The following is a 20,236-nucleotide window of genomic DNA, read 5'->3' as shown; positions in this document are numbered from 1 at the left end:
TAACTATATAAATTATGAATAATCGGACTATTAGGAAACCTGCAGAGCGTCGCGTCGCACTTTCGCGCGAGAAGCTACCTCGGGATCGAGAGGGTAGACGCGGGTCGCAGAGACCAGCCGAAAAAATTCGCTTGTTATTCGCGTGCCGGTGAGATTCCCGTCGTCGGCACCGGGGATGCCGGCATTCCGACGCGATGGTGGGGAAAGACGGTGCCCGCGGTGCGGGGAGAGTGAGAGCATGCGACGTGCCGGGCTTTGGGGTTCTGTCTGGTGGTGGTGCCGGCGGCCGGCGGTTTGTGAGAGGAGCCGACTGATGCCGATGCGCTCGTGTCGCGCCGTGGCGAGAGCCGGCGAGAGAGAGAGAGCACGGAGCTGACGGAGCACACAACGCGCGCGGCCAGCAGCGCTGAGCGCACATCGCACTCGCAACGCGCGCAAGCCACAACGTATTCGCTCACGCTCACGCTCGCGCCGCGCCGCCACTCGCCAGCCGCCAGTCAGCGACGGTCGTCGCCGGTGTTCTCACGGTGTCTCTGCCGTATGGCCATGCGTCGTCCCGTCGACCTGGTCACGATCGCAGGAGTACACATCGTCGATCGCCGAGTCGCCACCCCGGCGCGTGCGGGGACGTGCGGCAAGCGCCGCGACTCATCCCGAGCGGAACAGCAGGCGAGACGCATCGCCGAACGTTGCGGACGTAGCGATCGGCTTGGAAGACTGTCGCTGTCGCATCGAGAAACGATCGGTGAGCGGTCGCTCGATCGAGGCGCGAAATCCGTGTCGCTACGGAAGATTTTCACGAGGTTGATCACCCTGGGTATTCCGCCGCTTCTTCCGTCGGTTTTATCCGAAGGGAGTTCATTGCGCGTCTAAAGGGCGTCAGTGACCAAGGGATCATCTGGCCAAAGTAACTCACCCTGCCGACGTTCGCGACACTCGCGTGCCCCGAGAAATCGCCGCTGCGCGCGGTGGCACGCAGCGGGAGGACCTTGCCTATCGCCGCGTCGCTTCGACCGAAGCGAGTCAGTGCTATTCCCGATTTCCGCGCGAGTGCCGCCGTTCTCTTATCGTCGGGGACGTATTACAGCGAGTATCGGTTCCGATTTCACGACGTGTCGAATTCCGAGTCGCTCGTCCGCGCCGACGATTCGTTTGAAAGGTAGCAGTGATTTTCCGCTGAGCGGAAACGACAAAAAAGAAGTTCGTGAAAGTGACCGCGGTCGAATGGAGTGTCAGGGATAATCGAAGGGATAGTACCAGTTCTCGTTTTGAGAAATTCTGATCTAACGGCGGACAACGTTTGTAGAAGTTGTGAAGTGGCACGCGTCGTAATTATCGAGCTCATGTCGTTTGCGTTTGCGGTACCAGTTTGACGCCTCGATTGCGAGAAGAAACTTGGCGCCTCGAACGGTGCTGAACGGTGCGACGGTCGTTTTTCCGTGTGTATACGTATATTAACGCGTTAGCGCACTGCTGCTGTTGTACACCGAACCGCGACAACGCGAGGGAGACGAACGGTTTTTGGCATGATTACGTAAACGGGCGCCGAGTGACCAAGAGGTGGTTTTCTCGCGGGAGGAAGTGAACAGAACGCCGAGCAGCGGCGCCATCGAGACCCCGTCTTTCTCCGTGCGCGACCGGGGAAAAGAGAGAAAAACAGAACAACAGCCGCGAGACACGTGTCCATTATCGGCAATTGCGTCGAGCCGATCACGCCGATCGAGAAAATCCTGTCCTATTTCCGAAACGACGACGATTTCTCCGACGAGCTCGCGATTGACTGGTTTTGTGGAAGAAATCGGCGCGAAGAGCCCGGCGGAAACATCGCGAGAAATACTTCCAACGATGAAAAGGAGTAATCGAACACCATCGATCGTCTCTCGACACGGTGTTGTGCCAACGACACGCTGGGCATCGACGTAGCGTCGTCGCGCGATCGGCAATCGTTTATTTTATCGCCGAGAGCGTGGAGATAGCGCGTGGAACGTAGCAGCAGTTACGAGTTGCGACCGCAACGATTCGTCATTTCACTGGCGGAGAGGAGAATAGAATATAATTACGGGAGGACAACGCTTAAGACCCCCGTTTGGCGTTGTTAAAGCCGGAGGGCATCAATGCCGAGCCTGATCGGAAAGGAAATGACGTACAGTCCTTTTCTTGATCGGACCATCGTATATCTCGGTGGTAATCCACGCAAATTATGAGTCTCGCGGTTCTCTCTCCGAAGGAACGGAAACTAGAGGCAAGAACGAGCGAGAAGCGCGTTTACACTCCGAGATAATACGCCTGTTGCGCCTCCTTCATCTACGATCTTCTTCCCGCCTCTCGTTACCGCGGTGAGAAACCAAGTGCTTCGCGACTCCGACACGGATCTTCACTCTCGGTGCCCGGATGGTGTCAACGTGTCTATTTCACGATCAAACGTGTCTGTACGTGTCGCCTGTATTTGCGTAACGTTACACGCGTTCTCGCGTGTGTAGAAGTGTGCCATGCGAGAGGACCCCGCCGCGTCTCGCCTTTGAAATTCGTCCAACGGGCTTCTGCCGATTTCTTTCGCGACCCATGCGATTCGGGGAAGTTCACGGACGTCCATCTGCGATTTTCTCGGAAGCTCGGAAGAACGGCTACGCGATTATTATGCGTTCCGACGAGGGGTATCGCGTCGATGCAACGTGAGAGTGGCAATTTAGACTTACGTCAAGAGTGAATGGAGGTCGTGCGAGATTTGAGAACGGCGAAAGTCATTGGGGGGTTCAAGGTGAAACAAATTTTTCCATCAGTTTGCCCGGCGTCACGACGAGGAAGAGGATCGAGTGATATTTCTCTAGGCGAACGCGCGAAACGTCCGGTACCGTTACATTCGATAGCTCATACAGTTGAGAATCATCCATTTGCTTAGATCTCGAAAGCAAACCCGTCGACAATAATATCTCGAGGAGTGTATACGTCGAGTGACTTGCGCGACTTCCCGCTCTTTTTTTTTGCCTCACACGAACCGCTCGCAAATATCCTTGATCGCTACGTCTAATCGTTCAAGATCTTCGACCAAGAATTCTGAAAGATCGTGAGAGTCCCCATAAGGAAAGAGTTAGAGGATAACTTAACGTTCGTGATACCGCAGAAACTGGACACTTTGATAGACTTTGAGTTGCAGCCACGCCGGAGTCCCTACGTTACTTCCTGGTGAGTGTTTACAAGAAATTCCGCATAAACGTTAAAAATACGACGTAAAATGTTTGCATATTTAATCCAAATATTCTCGAACGTAACACGTATCCGACATGTGAACTCAAGAGAGGCAATATATTTTTATTGATTATTGTATAAATTAAGAATGGAGTAATAGATCGATCTGCATTTATTCTCACAGCTGAGTGAAAATATTTCGCGGTAATTATTCACCCCGCCGGGTTTGCAGAATCGTTGACAGGATAATTTATTGATTGACCGCAGTCGCGGCCACCGAGTCGCGCCGTTAATTTTTTTTTTGCGCCGCGTGTTCGAAATTAACATAATCAAGTATATATAATAATACGAGCTAGGAACGAGACTCCGAGCTAAACTAGTCTTGATAAGGAAAAAAACGGAGGCAAAAAACGCGGGAAACGCGATATCCTTGCGGACGCGTGCGTGAGAGGCTTTATCTCGACGTCATCGGCCGTGTGCAAACAATTTGAGGGAAAATGTTCAACCTCAACGCGTGCCCGTTGCCGCGCCGTACACATTTCGACGATGATCAATCGTGTAATACTATTGCGCGAAATAATCCGCGTGCGCGTCGAACGAAAATGAAAGAACCGAGGGATTGAGAGGAAAAGTCGCTAAAAATATGAGGAAGAAAGAGAGGAAGATACAGAGAGCAATATACGGGGTGTATCCATAGAACTGTACACATTTCTGTTCAACAATAGATCGCTATAATAAACTTCTAACAGTTGATATTATTTATGAATATATTCACCATAAATGATGATCAACTTTATCATTTTTCTCAAACTCTATCTTTTTTTAATTATTTATAGTACCTATTAATCTAAAATTGTAAAAGAGAATGCGATTGAGTGAAATCACCTTGTACAGACGAAGCGAGCGTGAAACGTGAGATCGTAAATCGTGGTTGCACCGTTTCGCGGGATACGCCCCGTTAACTCGCGGGTTAAACGGCGCAGTCCGCCCATCTTTTCGGGGTGAACAACGCTCTTCTTGTGTTTGCTCTTTACTCCTTTCCCCGGTCAGAATCGGTACGCGGAATCGGGGGAGGAGATCGTGTTCGACCTCTCGTCGATTTCCGATCGGGTTAAGCAAACATCGGTCGGTTCTCACCTCTATCGCGATAATGGCTGTAATTTCGGCAGCTTCCCAGTCCCCCCACCTTCATACACCTCCTCCCCCTTTCTTCTCGATTTCACGTACGCGTACGCGCAGATTGTAGAGGCCGATCGCGGCGGATTTGATTGCATGGCGCGCGACCGTCGATTTATTAACGCTCTGAGCGATCTCGGCGGTCCCTCCTCCCACCTGCCTGCACCCGCGTCGATCTCACGGAGTGAAGTAAAATCGTCTTACCCTGAGGTAACGCTCTTACATCCTCTCTCGCGAAATATAGTCAACGAGCTTACTACGCGTGATAGCTTCGTGCTATCGGCTCGCCACATTTCTATCGTCGTCACGTCGTTACGGTCTTTCAATACGGAAGGATCAAAGCGCACGTGGTACCGTGCTGTATCCTTTCATCCTTAATAAAGCGACGTATCAGCCACTTGCCGCTTCTGCGAGAGATCGGTTTATTAATCGTCGCTGTCCGCGACGCAAATGACGACCATCTATCAAGTCGCATTTTACTATTGGTTTTAGCGCGCGACGCGGAGCGTGCAGCGGTCCGCCTCTATGCGCGTGCACGTGTTGCATGAGCCTCGATTAGTTCCCTTCTATATATTGCGTATACGTACATCTAGGCATGATGCCCGCGAGAGACGGGCAAAACGGCTACACGGAGTGTGCAATGAAGTGCACATCCGACATGCGCGCACGTCTGAACGTCGACTCCGGTGAGCATCATCCGACGAGAATCGCGATGAACGACGCATTTTTCCCGCAATATGTTACCACGTGTCAATAGCGGCTTTCAGAGATTTTTAACTGCTCGCATGAGCAGTGACACGTCGCTCGTCTCACTTCTATAAACTGGTGTTACTGTTTCGTATAAAGTAGATACGCGTATATATGTCATAATGAGTAAGTCACTGAGCTTGATTCACTTTCAAGTCCCGTTAATCCATCGTTATTTTAACTATCTTCATTTAAACTATCTTCGATAGTTAAAATAACGACGGACGGATTAACGGGACTTGAAAGTGAATCGAGCTCAGCGACTTACTCATTATGATTTATTTCAACGTATCGTGTGTGTGTGAAGCTAGCGTCTCATTTTGCGGAAACTCACAAATTATTGAGAGTTCTGACTTCCTTTTCAATAGTTCTAGAGTTCCTGCTAGTTTAAACAAATAGTTCTGGCTTTTAAAGCCAAAAAACGCGTCACAGTACAAACTGAGACGCTAGGTTCACGCAGCGTCTCACTTTGTCCTACACAAGTTCCACTACTGTATCTCATCAGATTTTGCGAGATCTATAGTTCTATAACAGTTCTATAAAAAGTTCTGCCATATAAAAGCAAAAAATTAATTATAAAGTACTAAAAAAATTACAATGTAACGAGTATACCGAGTTGAGACGCCAGTTGAAATCTCGGAGTTCCGATTTATGTAAAATATTTTTCGAGTAGTTCTGAGCATATTGAAGCATTTCTTAAAGAGTTCCGAGCGTTAGAATATTTGTGTTATATTTTAAAAAATTAATATTAACCGAAAAGTAATCATGACGAAAAACGATGAAACGCTAAGCGAAATCTCGGAGTTCCGGTTTATATAAAATATTTTTCGAGTAGTTCTGAACATATAGAAGCATTTTCCAAAGAGTTCCGGGCGTTGGCAATGTTGTAAAATTTTTAAATAAATCAATAACACTCGAAAGTCAGGAATTTATCGAAAATAGGTGAGACGCTGGCCGTATTTCGACAGTTCTGCGAGTTTTATTATAATTTTCGTACAGTTCTGAACGTGTTCTAACGTTTTCTAAAGAGTTCTGGCGATAAACATTATTTAATCATTTTTTAAATAATTTTTATCGGCCGAGAAAGACGCATTTACGGGTATATGGGTGAGACGCTGTAGGAAATCTCGGAGTTCTGGCTTATATAAAATATTTTTCGTATAGTTCTGAACATATAGAAGCATTTTCCAAAGAGTTCCGGGCGTTGGCAATGTTGTAAAATTTTTAAATAAATTAATAACGCTCGAAAGTCAGGAATTCATCGAAAATAGGTGAGACGCTGGCCGTATTTCGACAGTTCTGCGAGTTTTATTATAATTTTCGTACAGTTCTGAACGTGTTCTAACGTTTTCAAAAGAGTTCTGGCAATAAACATTATTTAATCATTTTTTAAATAATTTTTATCGCCCGAAAAAGACGCATTTACGGGTATATGGGTGAGACGCTGTAGGAAATCTCGGAGTTCTGGCTTATATAAAATATTTTTCGTTTAGTTCTGAACATATAAAAGCAATTTCTAAAAAGTTCCGGGCGTTGGCAATGTTGTAAAATTTTTAAATAAATTAATAACGCTCGAAAATCAGGAATTTATCGAAAATAGGTGAGACGCTGGCCGTATTTTGACAGTTCTGCGAGTTTTATTATAATTTTCGTACAGTTCTGAACGTGTTCTAACGTTTTCAAAAGAGTTCTGGCGATAAACATTATTTAATCATTTTTTAAATAATTTTTATCGCCCGAAAAAGACGCATTTACGGGTATATGGGTGAGACGCTGTAGGAAATCTCGGAGTTCTGGCTTATATAAAATATTTTTCGTTTAGTTCTGAACATATAAAAGCAATTTCTAAAAAGTTCCGGGCGTTGGCAATGTTGTAAAATTTTTAAATAAATTAATAACGCTCGAAAATCAGGAATTTATCGAAAATAGGTGAGACGCTGGCCGTATTTTGACAGTTCTGCGAGTTTTATTATAATTTTCGTACAGTTCTGAACGTGTTCTAACGTTTTCTAAAGAGTTCTGGCGATAAACATTATTTAATCATTTTTTAAATAATTTTTATCGCCCGAGAAAGACGCATTTACGTGTATATGGGTGAGACGCTGTAGGAAATTTCGGAGTTCTGGCTTATATAAAATATTTTTCGTATAGTTCTGAACACATAAAAGCAATTTCTAAAGAGTTCCGGGCGTTGGCAATGTTGTAAAATTTTTAAATAAATTAATAACGCTCGAAAGTCAGGAATTTATCGAAAATAGGTGAGACGCTGGCCGTATTTCGACAGTTCTGCGAGTTTTATTATAATTTTCGTACAGTTCTGAACGTGTTCTAACGTTTTCAAAAGAGTTCTGGCGATAAACATTATTTAATCATTTTTTAAATAATTTTTATCGCCCGAGAAAGACGCATTTACGGGTATATGGGTGAGACGCTGTAGGAAATAATTAGGCGGCTAAAATACAAAAATTAAAAAACAACATTTAAAACTTAATAAATCGATATAATAGTCAACCATGCAACGTCTTATACCAGTTCCAGTACGTACTCTCTTTACGAGCGATATTATTTAATTAAAAAATCATTAAAATATTGATAGTGCCGGGAACTCTTAAAAAAATGTACAAATATATTAAAAACTATACGAAAAATATTTTATATAAGCCAGAACTCCGAGATTTCCTACAGCGTCTCACCCATATACACGTAAATGCGTCTTTCTCGGGCAATAATAATTATTAAAAAAATGATTAAATAATGTTTATCGCCAGAACTCTTTAGAAGACGTTAGAACACGTTAAGAACTGTACGAAAATTATAATAAAACTCGCAGAACTGTCGAAATACGGCCAGCGTCTCACCTATTTTCGATAAATTCCTGACTTTCGAGCGTTATTAATTTATTTAAACGTTTACAACATTGCCGATGCCCGGAACTCTTTAGAAATTGCTTTTATATGTTCAGAACTATACGAAAAATATTTTATATAAGCCAGAACTCCGAGATTTCCTACAGCGTCTCACCCATATACCCGTAAATGCGTCTTTCTCGGGCGATAAAAATTATTTAAAAAATGATTAAATAATGTTTATCGCCAGAACTCTTTAGAAAACGTTAGAACACGTTCAGAACTGTATGAAAATTATAATAAAACTCGCAGAACTGTCGAAATACGGCCAGCGTCTCACCTATTTTCGATAAATTCCTGACTTTCGAGCGTTATTAATTTATTTAAATATTTTACAACATTGCCAACGCCCGGAACTCTTTAGAAATTGCTTTTATGTGTTCAGAACTATACGAAAAATATTTTATATAAGCCAGAACTCCGAGATTTCCTACAGCGTCTCACTCATATACCCGTAAATGCGTCTTTCTCGGGCAATAAAAATTATTAAAAAAATGATTAAATAATGTTTATCGCCAGAACTCTTTAGAAAACGTTAGAACACGTTCAGAACTGTACGAAAATTATAATAAAACTCGCAGAACTGTCGAAATACGGCCAGCGTCTCACCTATTTTCGATAAAGTCCTGACTTTTGAGTGTTATTAATTTATTTACAAATTATACAACAATGCCAATGCCCGGAACTTTTTGGAAAATGCTTCTATATGTTCAGAACTACTCGAAAAATATTTTATATAAACCGGAACTCCGAGATTTCGCTTAGCGTTTCATCGTTTTCCGTCATGATTACTTTTCGGTTAATATTAATTTTTTAAAATATAACACAAATATTCTAACGCTCGGAACTCTTTAACAAATGCTTCAATATGCTCAGAACTACTCGAAAAATATTTTACATAAATCGGAACTCCGAGATTTCAACTGGAATCTCAACTCGGTATACTCGTTACATTGTAATTTTTTTTAGTACCTTATAATTAATTTTTTTGCTTTTATATGGCAGAACTCTTTATAGAACTATAGATCTCGCAAAATCTGATGAGATACAGTAGTGGAACTTGTGTAGGACAAAGTGAGACGCTGCGTGAACCTAGCGTCTCAGTTTGTACTAACGCGTTTTTTGGCTTTAAAAGCCAGAACTATTTGTTTAAACTAGCAGGAACTCTAGAACTATTGAAAAGGAAGTCAGAACTCTCAATAATTTGTGAGTTTCCGCAAAATGAGACGCTAGCTTCACACACACAACGTATCGTTCATACACACGCGTATCTACTTTATACGAGGGAATAATACCAGTAAAAGAATAATATCAGAGGATCGCATCTATAAAGTTTGAGATAAATGCGGAGTTATATATCTCAAGCTCAGATTTATCTAATTACTCGACATACGTATATCTTGTATTCATAGAAGTTCTCGAAGTATCTGGCTGGAATTGTGCGATATTGTGCATAAGCTCGATGCGGGAAGATAGGTGGGAAATGTATATAAATATAATTGCATGTGAGAAGAGATAACGAAGTCATCCGAGGCAATCAACGCGCGATTCGCGCTACAATCTACTCGATCGCGTTATAATTGGAGTACACGTCGTGTTTTTTCATCTTTTTTTTGAAGCGACAAGAATTTTATCGTTGCAAGTTGGAGCACCGATCATCGGGGCGTTATCCTCGACTGATGGCCTTCGTTAAATGACACAATGATAAAGCAGATTCCGCGATGTTTTTTATTCTAACAAAATTAATTATGATTTTCCTTCGGTTTTATCGGTAAAATTTTGACGCCGCTAATCGAATCCCCGTAAGGGACCTAAGTACAGATACCAGTTTGTTTAGCCACGTCCGTCCGCACGCCCGAAAACATGCACGCGTATTAAACGCGCGGAATTCACGGGGGTGGGGATTAGCTGTGAATGAAACTAACCACTACGGGCTGCCTGAATGGGCAACCGCGCTGCGGGGAGAGTGGAGTATATTTCCGTACGTGTTTATAGGCGCGGATGCCGCGCCGGAGATACTGTCGGGACATTTGAAACGTAGCAGATACGTCGTGGCGGATCTAAGGGTGGCTAGGGCGGTAGAGCGTAAGAAACGGGAAAAAGGGATCCTGCCCACTGACTGTCGTCGTACAAATAACGACTATTTTCAGCCGCGCACTGTTCGCGACTGCACGAGCGCGATCTTCGCGAGAAGGGATACGTTGGACGAAATCGTACCGCGCGGCGTCGTACGTACAAAATTTATGTGCGGCTGGACGACGCCAAAAGGAGTTGTCCGCTGAGTAATCGATGGGAATTCTCGTTATCGTCGCTCACGCGGCCATTTATTTCGCCAGTCATTAATTCTTTCGACGTCGCTGTCGCTCGCGAGGAACATCGATCTCGCGGACCCGATGACAAATGCCTCGATGGAGATATACGTCAAGCCCACGTCGTACACGCGCCTCCTCGTTGTTCCCATCGAGAAACGATCCTACGCGGAGTAACGAACGGTGCTTTTCAATAGAGACATCCTATGTCCTATCGAGACAGACGCACCTGTATTCTTTCGCGACGCCCACGCGGGCGCCACGTCCTGTCAGGACGCAGAAGGAGAGGCGGAGAATGGTTTTGTCTTTTATCTGGGGAATGCGTGTGCTCGATAACGGCTTGTCCGATAATATCCCTCAGAGTTTCATGGAGACGATATAGTCGAGTCTAGTATCTCCCTCTTCTCCTCGCTGCACCCCGCGAAGATGTACACATAGTTGTGTTATCGAGAAAAGCGCGAAGTAGTCTCCTATCAATCTTCAAGAGATGTCAGCTGGCGATTTTTAGCGCAACTATCTGTAAGGTTCTCGCGATTCTTGAAAACGTATTATCTGTCACATCCGCAAGATTAGTAATCTCTAATATTTCCCAGCATACGATTGTTGTCGGTATTTTTTGCAACGTATTAAACTGTTATGTCAACCAGGAAATGAAGCGATCGATCTCGATTGCGTTCGATAAGCGAGGAATGAGTGTAATCCACCATTTACATTCTCTACCGTCAATTTTAACATCCCTACCAATCTGGATATCGTGGGAAATCGCGACGTTTGCAGATCGCGCTACTCTTTGCGGCGAACATGAGAGAAAGTTACGAGAGCGCGGCGCAACGAGCTCTTCTCGACGAAACCGCCGACGATCGTTAAAAAGCCGATTATCGATTTCGTCGACGAAACCGGCCGGATCAGCCTTACGGTACCGTTCACCTACCGTTACCGGCACACGCCGCGAACCAATGGCGCGGCGCGAGCCCGTCGATTGGTCGATCGCGACGCAATTAACGAGATAAATTTACCTGCGAGGTGGAACGACCGGCTGCTGCGGTCGCGCGAGAGACGCGAGATCGAAATCGCGCCGCGCCGGCCGGCTTTTCTCGGCGATTCGCGACGGCGGATTCGTCGCGGCCGTGATAATTGCGAGCGTCGCTAAGTCGATCACCGGCCGATCGACCGAAATAGCCCTTTGTAGGGCTCAGGATTAATTAGTCATGCCGCGTGCCGCGCGTGACAGTCCGACGGAGAGCTGTCCGTCTCTCCGTCTCGCGCGAAATCCCGTCGCGTTTTCGTCGCGGCTGCTTATCCGCCTTAACGTTTTAAGCCGACAAGCGGTGCGTCCGACCGCGAGGCATGCAGCGAATTTGCACACCTCACCCTGAATGATCGCCCCGTGGATGAATCACGGCTAAACGCGTCGTATGAACGAGTCCTCGGTTTTAGACGCATCATTAGAAATAACAAACTTGTATGATCCAATTCCACAGACATTTTCTCAGCCATGGCCTCGCCGAAAAGTTTGTCTTTGATTTGATACCTAACCGGACCTCGTATCTCATGCCTTGGATGTTTTTATTTTTCCTGCTTAGATTAATCAGCAAAAGCGCTACGTACGAATTTTATCGTACCTTTGACATGTTTAGCGATTTGTTCTATTTGGAAGTTTCGAATGCTCAGTTTCATGTGTGAAAACGCGCTGGCGAATCTGCAGTACGCTCGACGCTTTTGATGTTTCGTTATTTCAGGGGAAGCAATGTATCATTTCGCGACGTACTTCCTGAACTCCTATAATCTACCCGTCAACAGTACGAGGCCAGAATCCGATCTCGACGTCGAGATAAGTTATAATTGCTCACGTGAGAATTCAAACGTGAAACTTATGAAATATTTGCTTATTACTTACTTGTGCACGTTCACATATACTTGCTATAATTGTATCTATTTACAGTATGTGCTATCTTGATATACTACTTCTATCTGCGATTATGAACCTACGAATAATTTTTATCCGTTAGACCGAGCAAATAGATACGCATTTTGGAGTATTTCAGTGCTTCGAGATTACACCAGACGATATTATTGCGTTCTATGTCAATTAGCGTTTGACGTATCATGTGATATAATTGGGGACGATTCGTGAAGTGTTTCAAGACGTCGAGAACGAGGCAGGAAGAACGTGCCGTTGTCACTTGAGTTGACAAAAGATACGAGCCACGCGCATTCTCGCCCTTATACGAGAGAACGAAAATATTCGAATGAAAAATAAACCGGTGAAGCATTCGCGACGACGTTGGTGCTACAAGTAGTGAAATACCGTGCTGAAGAAGCGCGCGCGCGCGCGCGTTTCCGAGTGACGGCGAAGCACTTCGATGACATCCCGGCGTAAAATTTAAGTACGGAATACTCGACGCGGAAAGACGGGTGACATACACCGCGAGCATTATAATTCCCGTTTTTGTGGACACTTTCTCTTCACGACTTGTGTATCCCATCCAGCAGAGATCTCCGGGAATTCTCTCTCGAGGGGGGAATTCGAAGACGACGGTGCGCGCTCGCGTACAGATGGAATTCGTGTCGAAATCGTAAACGCAACGAGAATTCGAGCCCGCCTGCAACATAGTTCGGCGTTACATTCCGACAGTGACAGTGTAGCCGTTCGATTAAGATCGAGACTTACGTATACGAGTACCGCTCGGATATTGGCACCAGTCGACGTTCGTCAGACGAGCACGTAAATAGGATGGAGAGTTTAAAATAGTGCGCGTTTCCTTGATACCTATATGTATTATAGATCTTTTCTTATTAGGCACGTATTTATCGCATAATGAACACTCCACTTTCAAGATAACGCGTATCGAAGCTTTTAAGCGGCGTTAACCGATCGATGACGCCCGTTCTCGATACGTCCCGAGCATCGAAACCGCAATTCTCGTAGGCGTGTCTTACGACGCGGAAACTCTTTCGCGGCTGAGACATTCATAACTTAGCGCGACTAATTGGACGCAGCGGGACAACGATCGCTCGAAGATATCATTAACGGTTATCTCGCACCGCGGAAACGGAAATCTTTCGCGATTGTGATTCGCTATTATGTCACACAAACGTAAATCGCGAAATCGTACTCATCGCCGCGAGAACGTCCTGCGATCGTACACCATCTCGATCGTATAGAGATATCAGCAAATAGGACAGATTCGAATTTGCAGCCCGCCGTAGGCGGAAATGTTCCGTGAGATGTAATAATTAATCGTTTGCCGAAGGGTCGCTTGTAAAACGGTGGGTTGTTTAACGCAGAGGACACCTGCGCGAATATGAAGTGAAGTAAATTCACTGTCGCTATATCCCGGCGTCAATATATTCAGGCGTAAATGAATTATACATTTCTACAACTAAAGCTTTCGTATATTAGTTACATGCGTAATATTCACAATGCATAAGAATTGCGGTTATTTGACACATACCGTGACCGTCTAGGGTTTAACGTCGCGGGAGTGTCATAATTCATAACGGTCGTCGTACGGGAAGGGTCGTTATCGGAGAATTTTTGTAATATCATACTTCGCGGTTATGGTGAACGCGCCTGTGCTACGAGTCGTCACGGCGATTTCCATCTTTGCATTTATACCGTTGCACTGCGCGCGACAGCGGCGTTTCTTTCATCCTGTCCGTAAAGTCTCATTATTCGGCTAATTTAGTTTTATCTACAAACACTTAGCGCGACGCATTGCGATGTTTCGCTCGGACGCGAGTCACGCGATGCGATTTTCCGCGACGCGATTGTCCGTTCGCGATTCGTTCGCGGTTTAACGCTGCCTTTTGCGGCAAACTTTGCACGATCTCGTCGTCGGTAAGTACCGTTGCGAGAGGTGTAAATTAAACGGCGATTAGCGGGTGAAACCGCGACGGGCTCCCATCTGCAAAGTGATTGTTATAAAGATGTTCGCGATAAGTTTACGAGCCTCCGTCTCGCGAGGAGTGTTGCCATTACGTGTCGGTAGATAATACTTGTTATATTCTGCCTATCATAACGATAATAGGCCGGAGTATGTTTTACTGGGGACTATTTTAGGCGAGATTTTGTGTGTAAGATGCAAGCTCTGTATATTATGTTATCTGCCAATATTGGATCTTCAATTTTATGATAGCTATTATATTTGCATTCGCGCGGTTAAGATTTTAACAGAAAATAATAATTACTGACACATATTTTGTGCATCGTCCAGTTTTCGATTTATATTAATTGTTTAATAATTTAAGCAATTTATGTAGCTCTTAAATATAATAATAGTTTTAATTTATTCAGAATGATATGGAAAGACATGAAAAAGTAAGTGTATGAGCTTATATACTTTTGCTATTCTTGACAGCTTTGCAGGGAGGATTATTAATAGATATTTCAACGAGTAAACGTATCGACGACAGATTGAATTAAAAAAGTATGATGACTCTTGATTCTCGCGACGAATGACATTATCACAGTTGACATATAAATTCACACATTTTATCGTTCGTCATTCAGTTTCTACTTCGGCATATTATGACTACTTTGCGACATAAATGTATTCGCCCGTGCTTTACGATCTTTTTCGTAACCATTATCGTGTCCTTCTTATAATCGGTTTATTCCTCGGAAGAATTTTACGTTTGTTTAGCGTGCACGATTATTTACGCTCACCTATAAAGCAGACTGATAAAGAGACACTTCTTCTTACGACATGGCTCTGTGGAAAGCGCCACTTGACATTTTCCAGGCACGTCGTTAGCGGTATCGATTTTACGTTATGTATCTTTGGCTAAGTACAAGAGGTCCTTTTATTAGACCTCTGTGACGGTATCGAATTACTGTGTATCAATTCGACACAATGGATGCGATTTGTCAAGAAGCGATACACGAGACGATTGTATATAATCGTTAATCTCATTTCACCATCCGCAGAAATATGCGGCGAGATAATTTGACGACGAGATAATGAACGATCCTCGGAGAGTTCGTTTTTAATCTGGTATTTCGTATTATTTCGTCGTCGTCGTACTTTGTATTGTCACGTAACTCAAGTGAGTAAGCGTTCAATCATTTCTACATTTAATAAATTGGACGAATCGTCGCATCCGTAAACACATCTCGTCACAGAGACATGGGACGCTTATCAAAATCATAAACGGAGTGCGAATTAGTTGGTAGTCGGGGATGATCGGTACCTTATATAGGCGTTTATACGCCACTTGCGATAAGTGGCGTCGTAAATGCGATTGAATGCAGCGTGCCCGGTACAATGCGGTGTTTCGGCACGCCTCGTTGGGAGTTGCCGCGATGAAACGCCAATGAAATAAATTGCAATTGCGTGTAAGATCGAGATACGTAGAGGCATATACATCGATATCAAACGAAATTACGTTTGATAGCCTATAATTATAAACTACATTTTCGACTGTAAATGCGATCTACATGAGGCGCGATTGAAGAATAATGTCTAAAGCTCTAAGGATTACGTGACGTAAGATGCAGACTATAGAACGTTACGAGCGATAAATCACAGACTGGGATAGAATAAGGGCGAAAAAAGCTGAAGTGAAATATACGACACGCGTGATTTTCCCATTGCACCAAACACGCAAGTGGTCTAACCGCCTTCGATTGGCGTAGTTGGCCCCGGTATTCGCCGCGCGTATAACCCTCGTTTATGAAAGCCCGCCGTTATCCCTTACAAAGTTCGCTTAACAACCCGACGCGAGGGCGCATTTCGCGACATGTTTTGCGAATGACAATTGATTTTATAAGTAACGATGTCACTTTACGCCCACTTATGATATACGGGCCGCGCGAGATTGTGCGTTGAGATTGTGCACGCGGATTCGAGGCGACAATAAAATTTTAACGCCGGCATAAAAGCGCCACTGTCCGTCTCTCGATATACCCAGGCGAACCCAGACGGATATTTGAGAATACGGTCCTCACACCGCAACGCGACGACCGTCAGAGCATAAATAACGGAAATCCAACGCGACCATTTTGCGGCGTGCGCGCGGCCGATGAATATTTACGCTGACATTTAGACTTCCATTACCCCGTTTGCGTGCATGTGCCCGCAGCAATGGAAGAACAATAGTCTAGACGACGTAACTACCGCGAAGAATCAACCTGTGATTTATCGCCGGTCGTGGATAAATAAATAATAATTAGCGACTTATAGACAGATAGATCGCCCAAAAATTCTGGTTCTCCGTCGCGTTAAAATTTTACGTTACAATTTCTCTTGGATTTGATTTATTTCGGGCTCTCACCGCCACCAAAGAGAACATCCTTTATTCTTGCGAATCGATTTCTCTACATATGTAATGTATTAAGGCGGAACCGATTTATGGATCGGATTTGCGTTACTCGGCTGTGCACGTTGGATTTAATCCGACGTGCACGATCGCCGCACGATCTTCGTAAAAATTCCGATCGCCCGGGCATGATCCTTATCCGAGTCCAAGAAAAAAATCTAATTACCGGCGCACGATCGTTATCTGCGCGCGCGGAAAAATTCTGACGGCCGGTACACGATCGTACCGTTTCCTCGAAAAAATTCTGATTACCGGGAAGCGAGCGAGGACAGCCGGTATTAATCGGCGCTAATCGCGCCCGCGCGGGAAGTACCGTTCGATTAATGCCGAGAGCAGAGGAGGCAACGAGCATCGCCCGCGTGGATGATGGACCTAATTTACGATTACCCTCGCAAAATCCGCGCGATAATGCCTGTTCCCGAATCGCGCGAATGACTAAGAGCTCATTAGCCACGCGAGTGTTTTATTGGTTTTTTAATTTCTTTTTTAATTGACGGGACACGTTTTATTAGCGCATATTCCGTCCGCGAACTGCATCAATTAGAAGCGTCGCGAATACATACGGGACTTGATAGATACGTAATTAGCGAATACCGGCCGCTTATCCGATCCCCGCTAACCCGTATCCGACGCTAAATTATGCGGACACTTCGCATCTCCAACTGGCGACACGACGCCATGCGGAGTTCTCGTTTACGCTATTCGTTATCGTTAATCAACGGAAGCGAACGTCTGATTTTTCAACAGGAAATACTTGTTGATATATTACTGGAGACGCTTGTTATATTACAGGTAAACATCGTGGCAATAAACAGTATAGATAACCAGGATAATTTCTGAGAATACTTGTCACTCGTGCGATACGATCTATCTATTATCTAAGAATATTGCGTGAAAATATCGTAAAAAATGTACGTTACTCGTGTCAGGGAGTTCTCGAAGTTCTCGTAGTCCGGATTTCCGTTTGCCTCATCCGCTGTGCTCAGCTTTCGTACGGCGTGGGACCATCTACGCACACACATTGAACGTCGATTAGCAACCCGCAATAAGTCACCGAATGCCGTAGCTAGCGGCTATATGCGTTCCAGCATTACCGGCTCATTTGATTCACACTGTCCGTAATTTTAGCCTCGCGAAAGAATAATGGCGAAATACGCAGACTTTCACCCGGAGGGGACAGGGTCTACGGCGCGGGCCGGCTCGATCCCGTATGGATGCACCTGCCGATTTTTACATGACACTCGAGCTTAAATCGTTTAACCCGATCGGCCGACCCACGCGAGACAATCTGTTCGTTTTCGCTGCACTTCTGAACTGGTGCAATAAGTTAGAATGAAATAAATATATTTTCTTTCATTCTAACTTATTGCACTAGTTCAGAAGTGCAGCGAAAACGAGAACAGGCCTAATGAATAGTCGCCCCCTCCCCCGTTTCTTCGTCTCTAAATATATCACGCACATATATCGATACATAAATGTACAAGCTTGTGGACACATATATAATTTGGGCTTTATAATTTAAGCGATAAATTCTTCAATAATAATAGATTAGATCATTTCTCCAATCTCGAAATTAAATGGCGAAAGTTTCATTTGACGTTGTTTTACATTTCAGAGTTGTTGAAATATTTTATATACAACAAATGTTTTATATACAATTAACAGATAATCGCGTTTAAATTAGATTCTGCGGATAACTTAGTTCGCGTTATCTACAACGTTTCCGTTCAAAGAAGAGATATACTAATACCGATATACGCAGATATCTGATACGCTACGAGTACGGGAGAGTAACCGCCATCAATATCTAATGGTCGCGGAAAGAATCAATCAATACAATCGCGACACTAAATCTCTGTCAATAATTACATCGACGGAAAAATTAACTCCGTTTCCCAGGAATACGTTGGAATAGTACATACAGAATATTGATATGCAAATAATGATCGCAGTCGAATGTGGTCTGATTAATATCACGACAGGCAGTAAACTTAGCGTGAGCAGTTTGATTGACGCAATTAAAAAGTTATTTTTCTAGTGATAATGCAACGCGAAGTCGAGTGCTCCGAGATTTTGCAATCGTTTAATTTGAAAATCATCGATTAACATTTTTAAACGGGAAATCATTTCTCATGATCTCAGATATACGTCGCATGGAACTCACTGATTTCTCTTTAATCTCAGCTTCACGCGAACGAACGCGAGTCGAGCGGATAGACGCGGAAAAGGGACACGGACGATTTATGCGACGTTTCAACACGGTGTGCTGGCGATTTAGATTTAGGATCCAGAGGGAAATCCTGATAAATTCGTAGACGAAAAAAGTAACGGTTTCTCGGCGTCCACAACCGAACATGCGCGGCCGCAAATACGATTATCACCTATAAATTTACGGATGGACATAAACTTCTTCGGAATTCCGCTTCGTCGATTATCAATTGAAACAAAACCGTCATATATGAGATACGTATAGGATTTCAACCGTAAAGTCGACTCGTGCGCTCAAAATCGCGACAATGTAGGCTATACAGCCAACTATTAATCAAGCACTCGAGCGTATCCTTCCGCTCTAAATGTCCTCCTCGCTACGAAAAGCTCGCAGGACTCACTACTTCGAACCTGTTCGCCAGATGTATTTTTTCACTTGTCGTCCGATAATAATATCAATTCGACTCTCTCCTGAAACTACAGACAATGGCTGCCAAGTCGAACAATAGATTATGTCAGTTGATTAAACAAGTTGTCTTGTACAGCACAAAATGGTGTCCTTGCTGTAAGTGATTGTGAAATATTCGATAAAAATATATACGCCGTATTTCTCCTGTTTCAGGATTTAGAATAGGTATGTTTATGACATTTAACTAAATATTAATTAGACTGTAGAACTTTGGGATAATAAACACTAATTATTTGCGCTAATTTTTAATTTGTTGTTACGAGAAACCTTCTTTTCTTTTAATTATTGCAAATTGCACGAACATTATGAGACATAGCTTTAAAACAAAAAACTTGCATCGATATCATGGTGAAATAAAAAACGCCCGATTACGATTATTCCGAAGACAAATGACGAAGTTGAGAGTCGGTCGTCTTGGTAGATCGGCATTTCCTAAAGAAGCGTCGCGTCGCGTCGTTTAAATCATCATAGCCGATGCATCAGATTACTAATTGAACGAATCGACTATTTCGCCCTTATATCGGGCCAATCGATCGCCCGCCTGAAAGCTTTGACCGTATAATAGCGCCGCTGCCTGATTTACGAACTTTCATTCGATAAAGCGAGTTTCTAGATGCGACACAAGCCTCTTCGTTCCTCAAGCCGATAATCTCGGGTCGTTTGTGTTTCAAGGCAATTATACGTGTGACCGGAACGCTATATACCAAATGTATAAAATCACTTCATTTCGATATACGATGGTCATGAGAAGAGTCTTATTTTCACGCGCGATTATCATTTAGAAATCATTAATCATTAAAATTATCATTTAAAAATCATTAAGATTATTATTTAGAAATCATTAAACTGTAAAAGTTTTAAAATATTTTGCAGCATGTATGGCAATTGTAAACTGGTCAAATTAAGATAGTTAT

At 44.0% G+C, this 20,236-nt stretch overlaps 1 protein-coding gene across 1 annotated transcript in view; it reads left to right on the top strand.

Annotated features, from left to right (window-relative positions):
- The first annotated feature begins 340 nt into the window (after positions 1-340).
- LOC139814637 (uncharacterized) overlaps positions 341-20,236 on the top strand; it is a 67,573-nt gene continuing 47,677 nt past the window's right edge. Inside the window, exon 1 of the mRNA XM_071781059.1 lies at positions 341-3,183. The gene's annotated coding sequence lies outside the window, so the exon portion shown is untranslated. The remainder of the gene's footprint in view (positions 3,184-20,236) is intronic.

Source organism: Temnothorax longispinosus, chromosome 6 (assembly GCF_030848805.1).
Source record: "Temnothorax longispinosus isolate EJ_2023e chromosome 6, Tlon_JGU_v1, whole genome shotgun sequence".
NCBI lineage: Eukaryota > Metazoa > Arthropoda > Insecta > Hymenoptera > Formicidae > Temnothorax > Temnothorax longispinosus.
The sequence above is the reverse complement of the archived record's forward strand: the minus strand, read 5'-3'. Positions and strand labels throughout refer to the sequence as shown.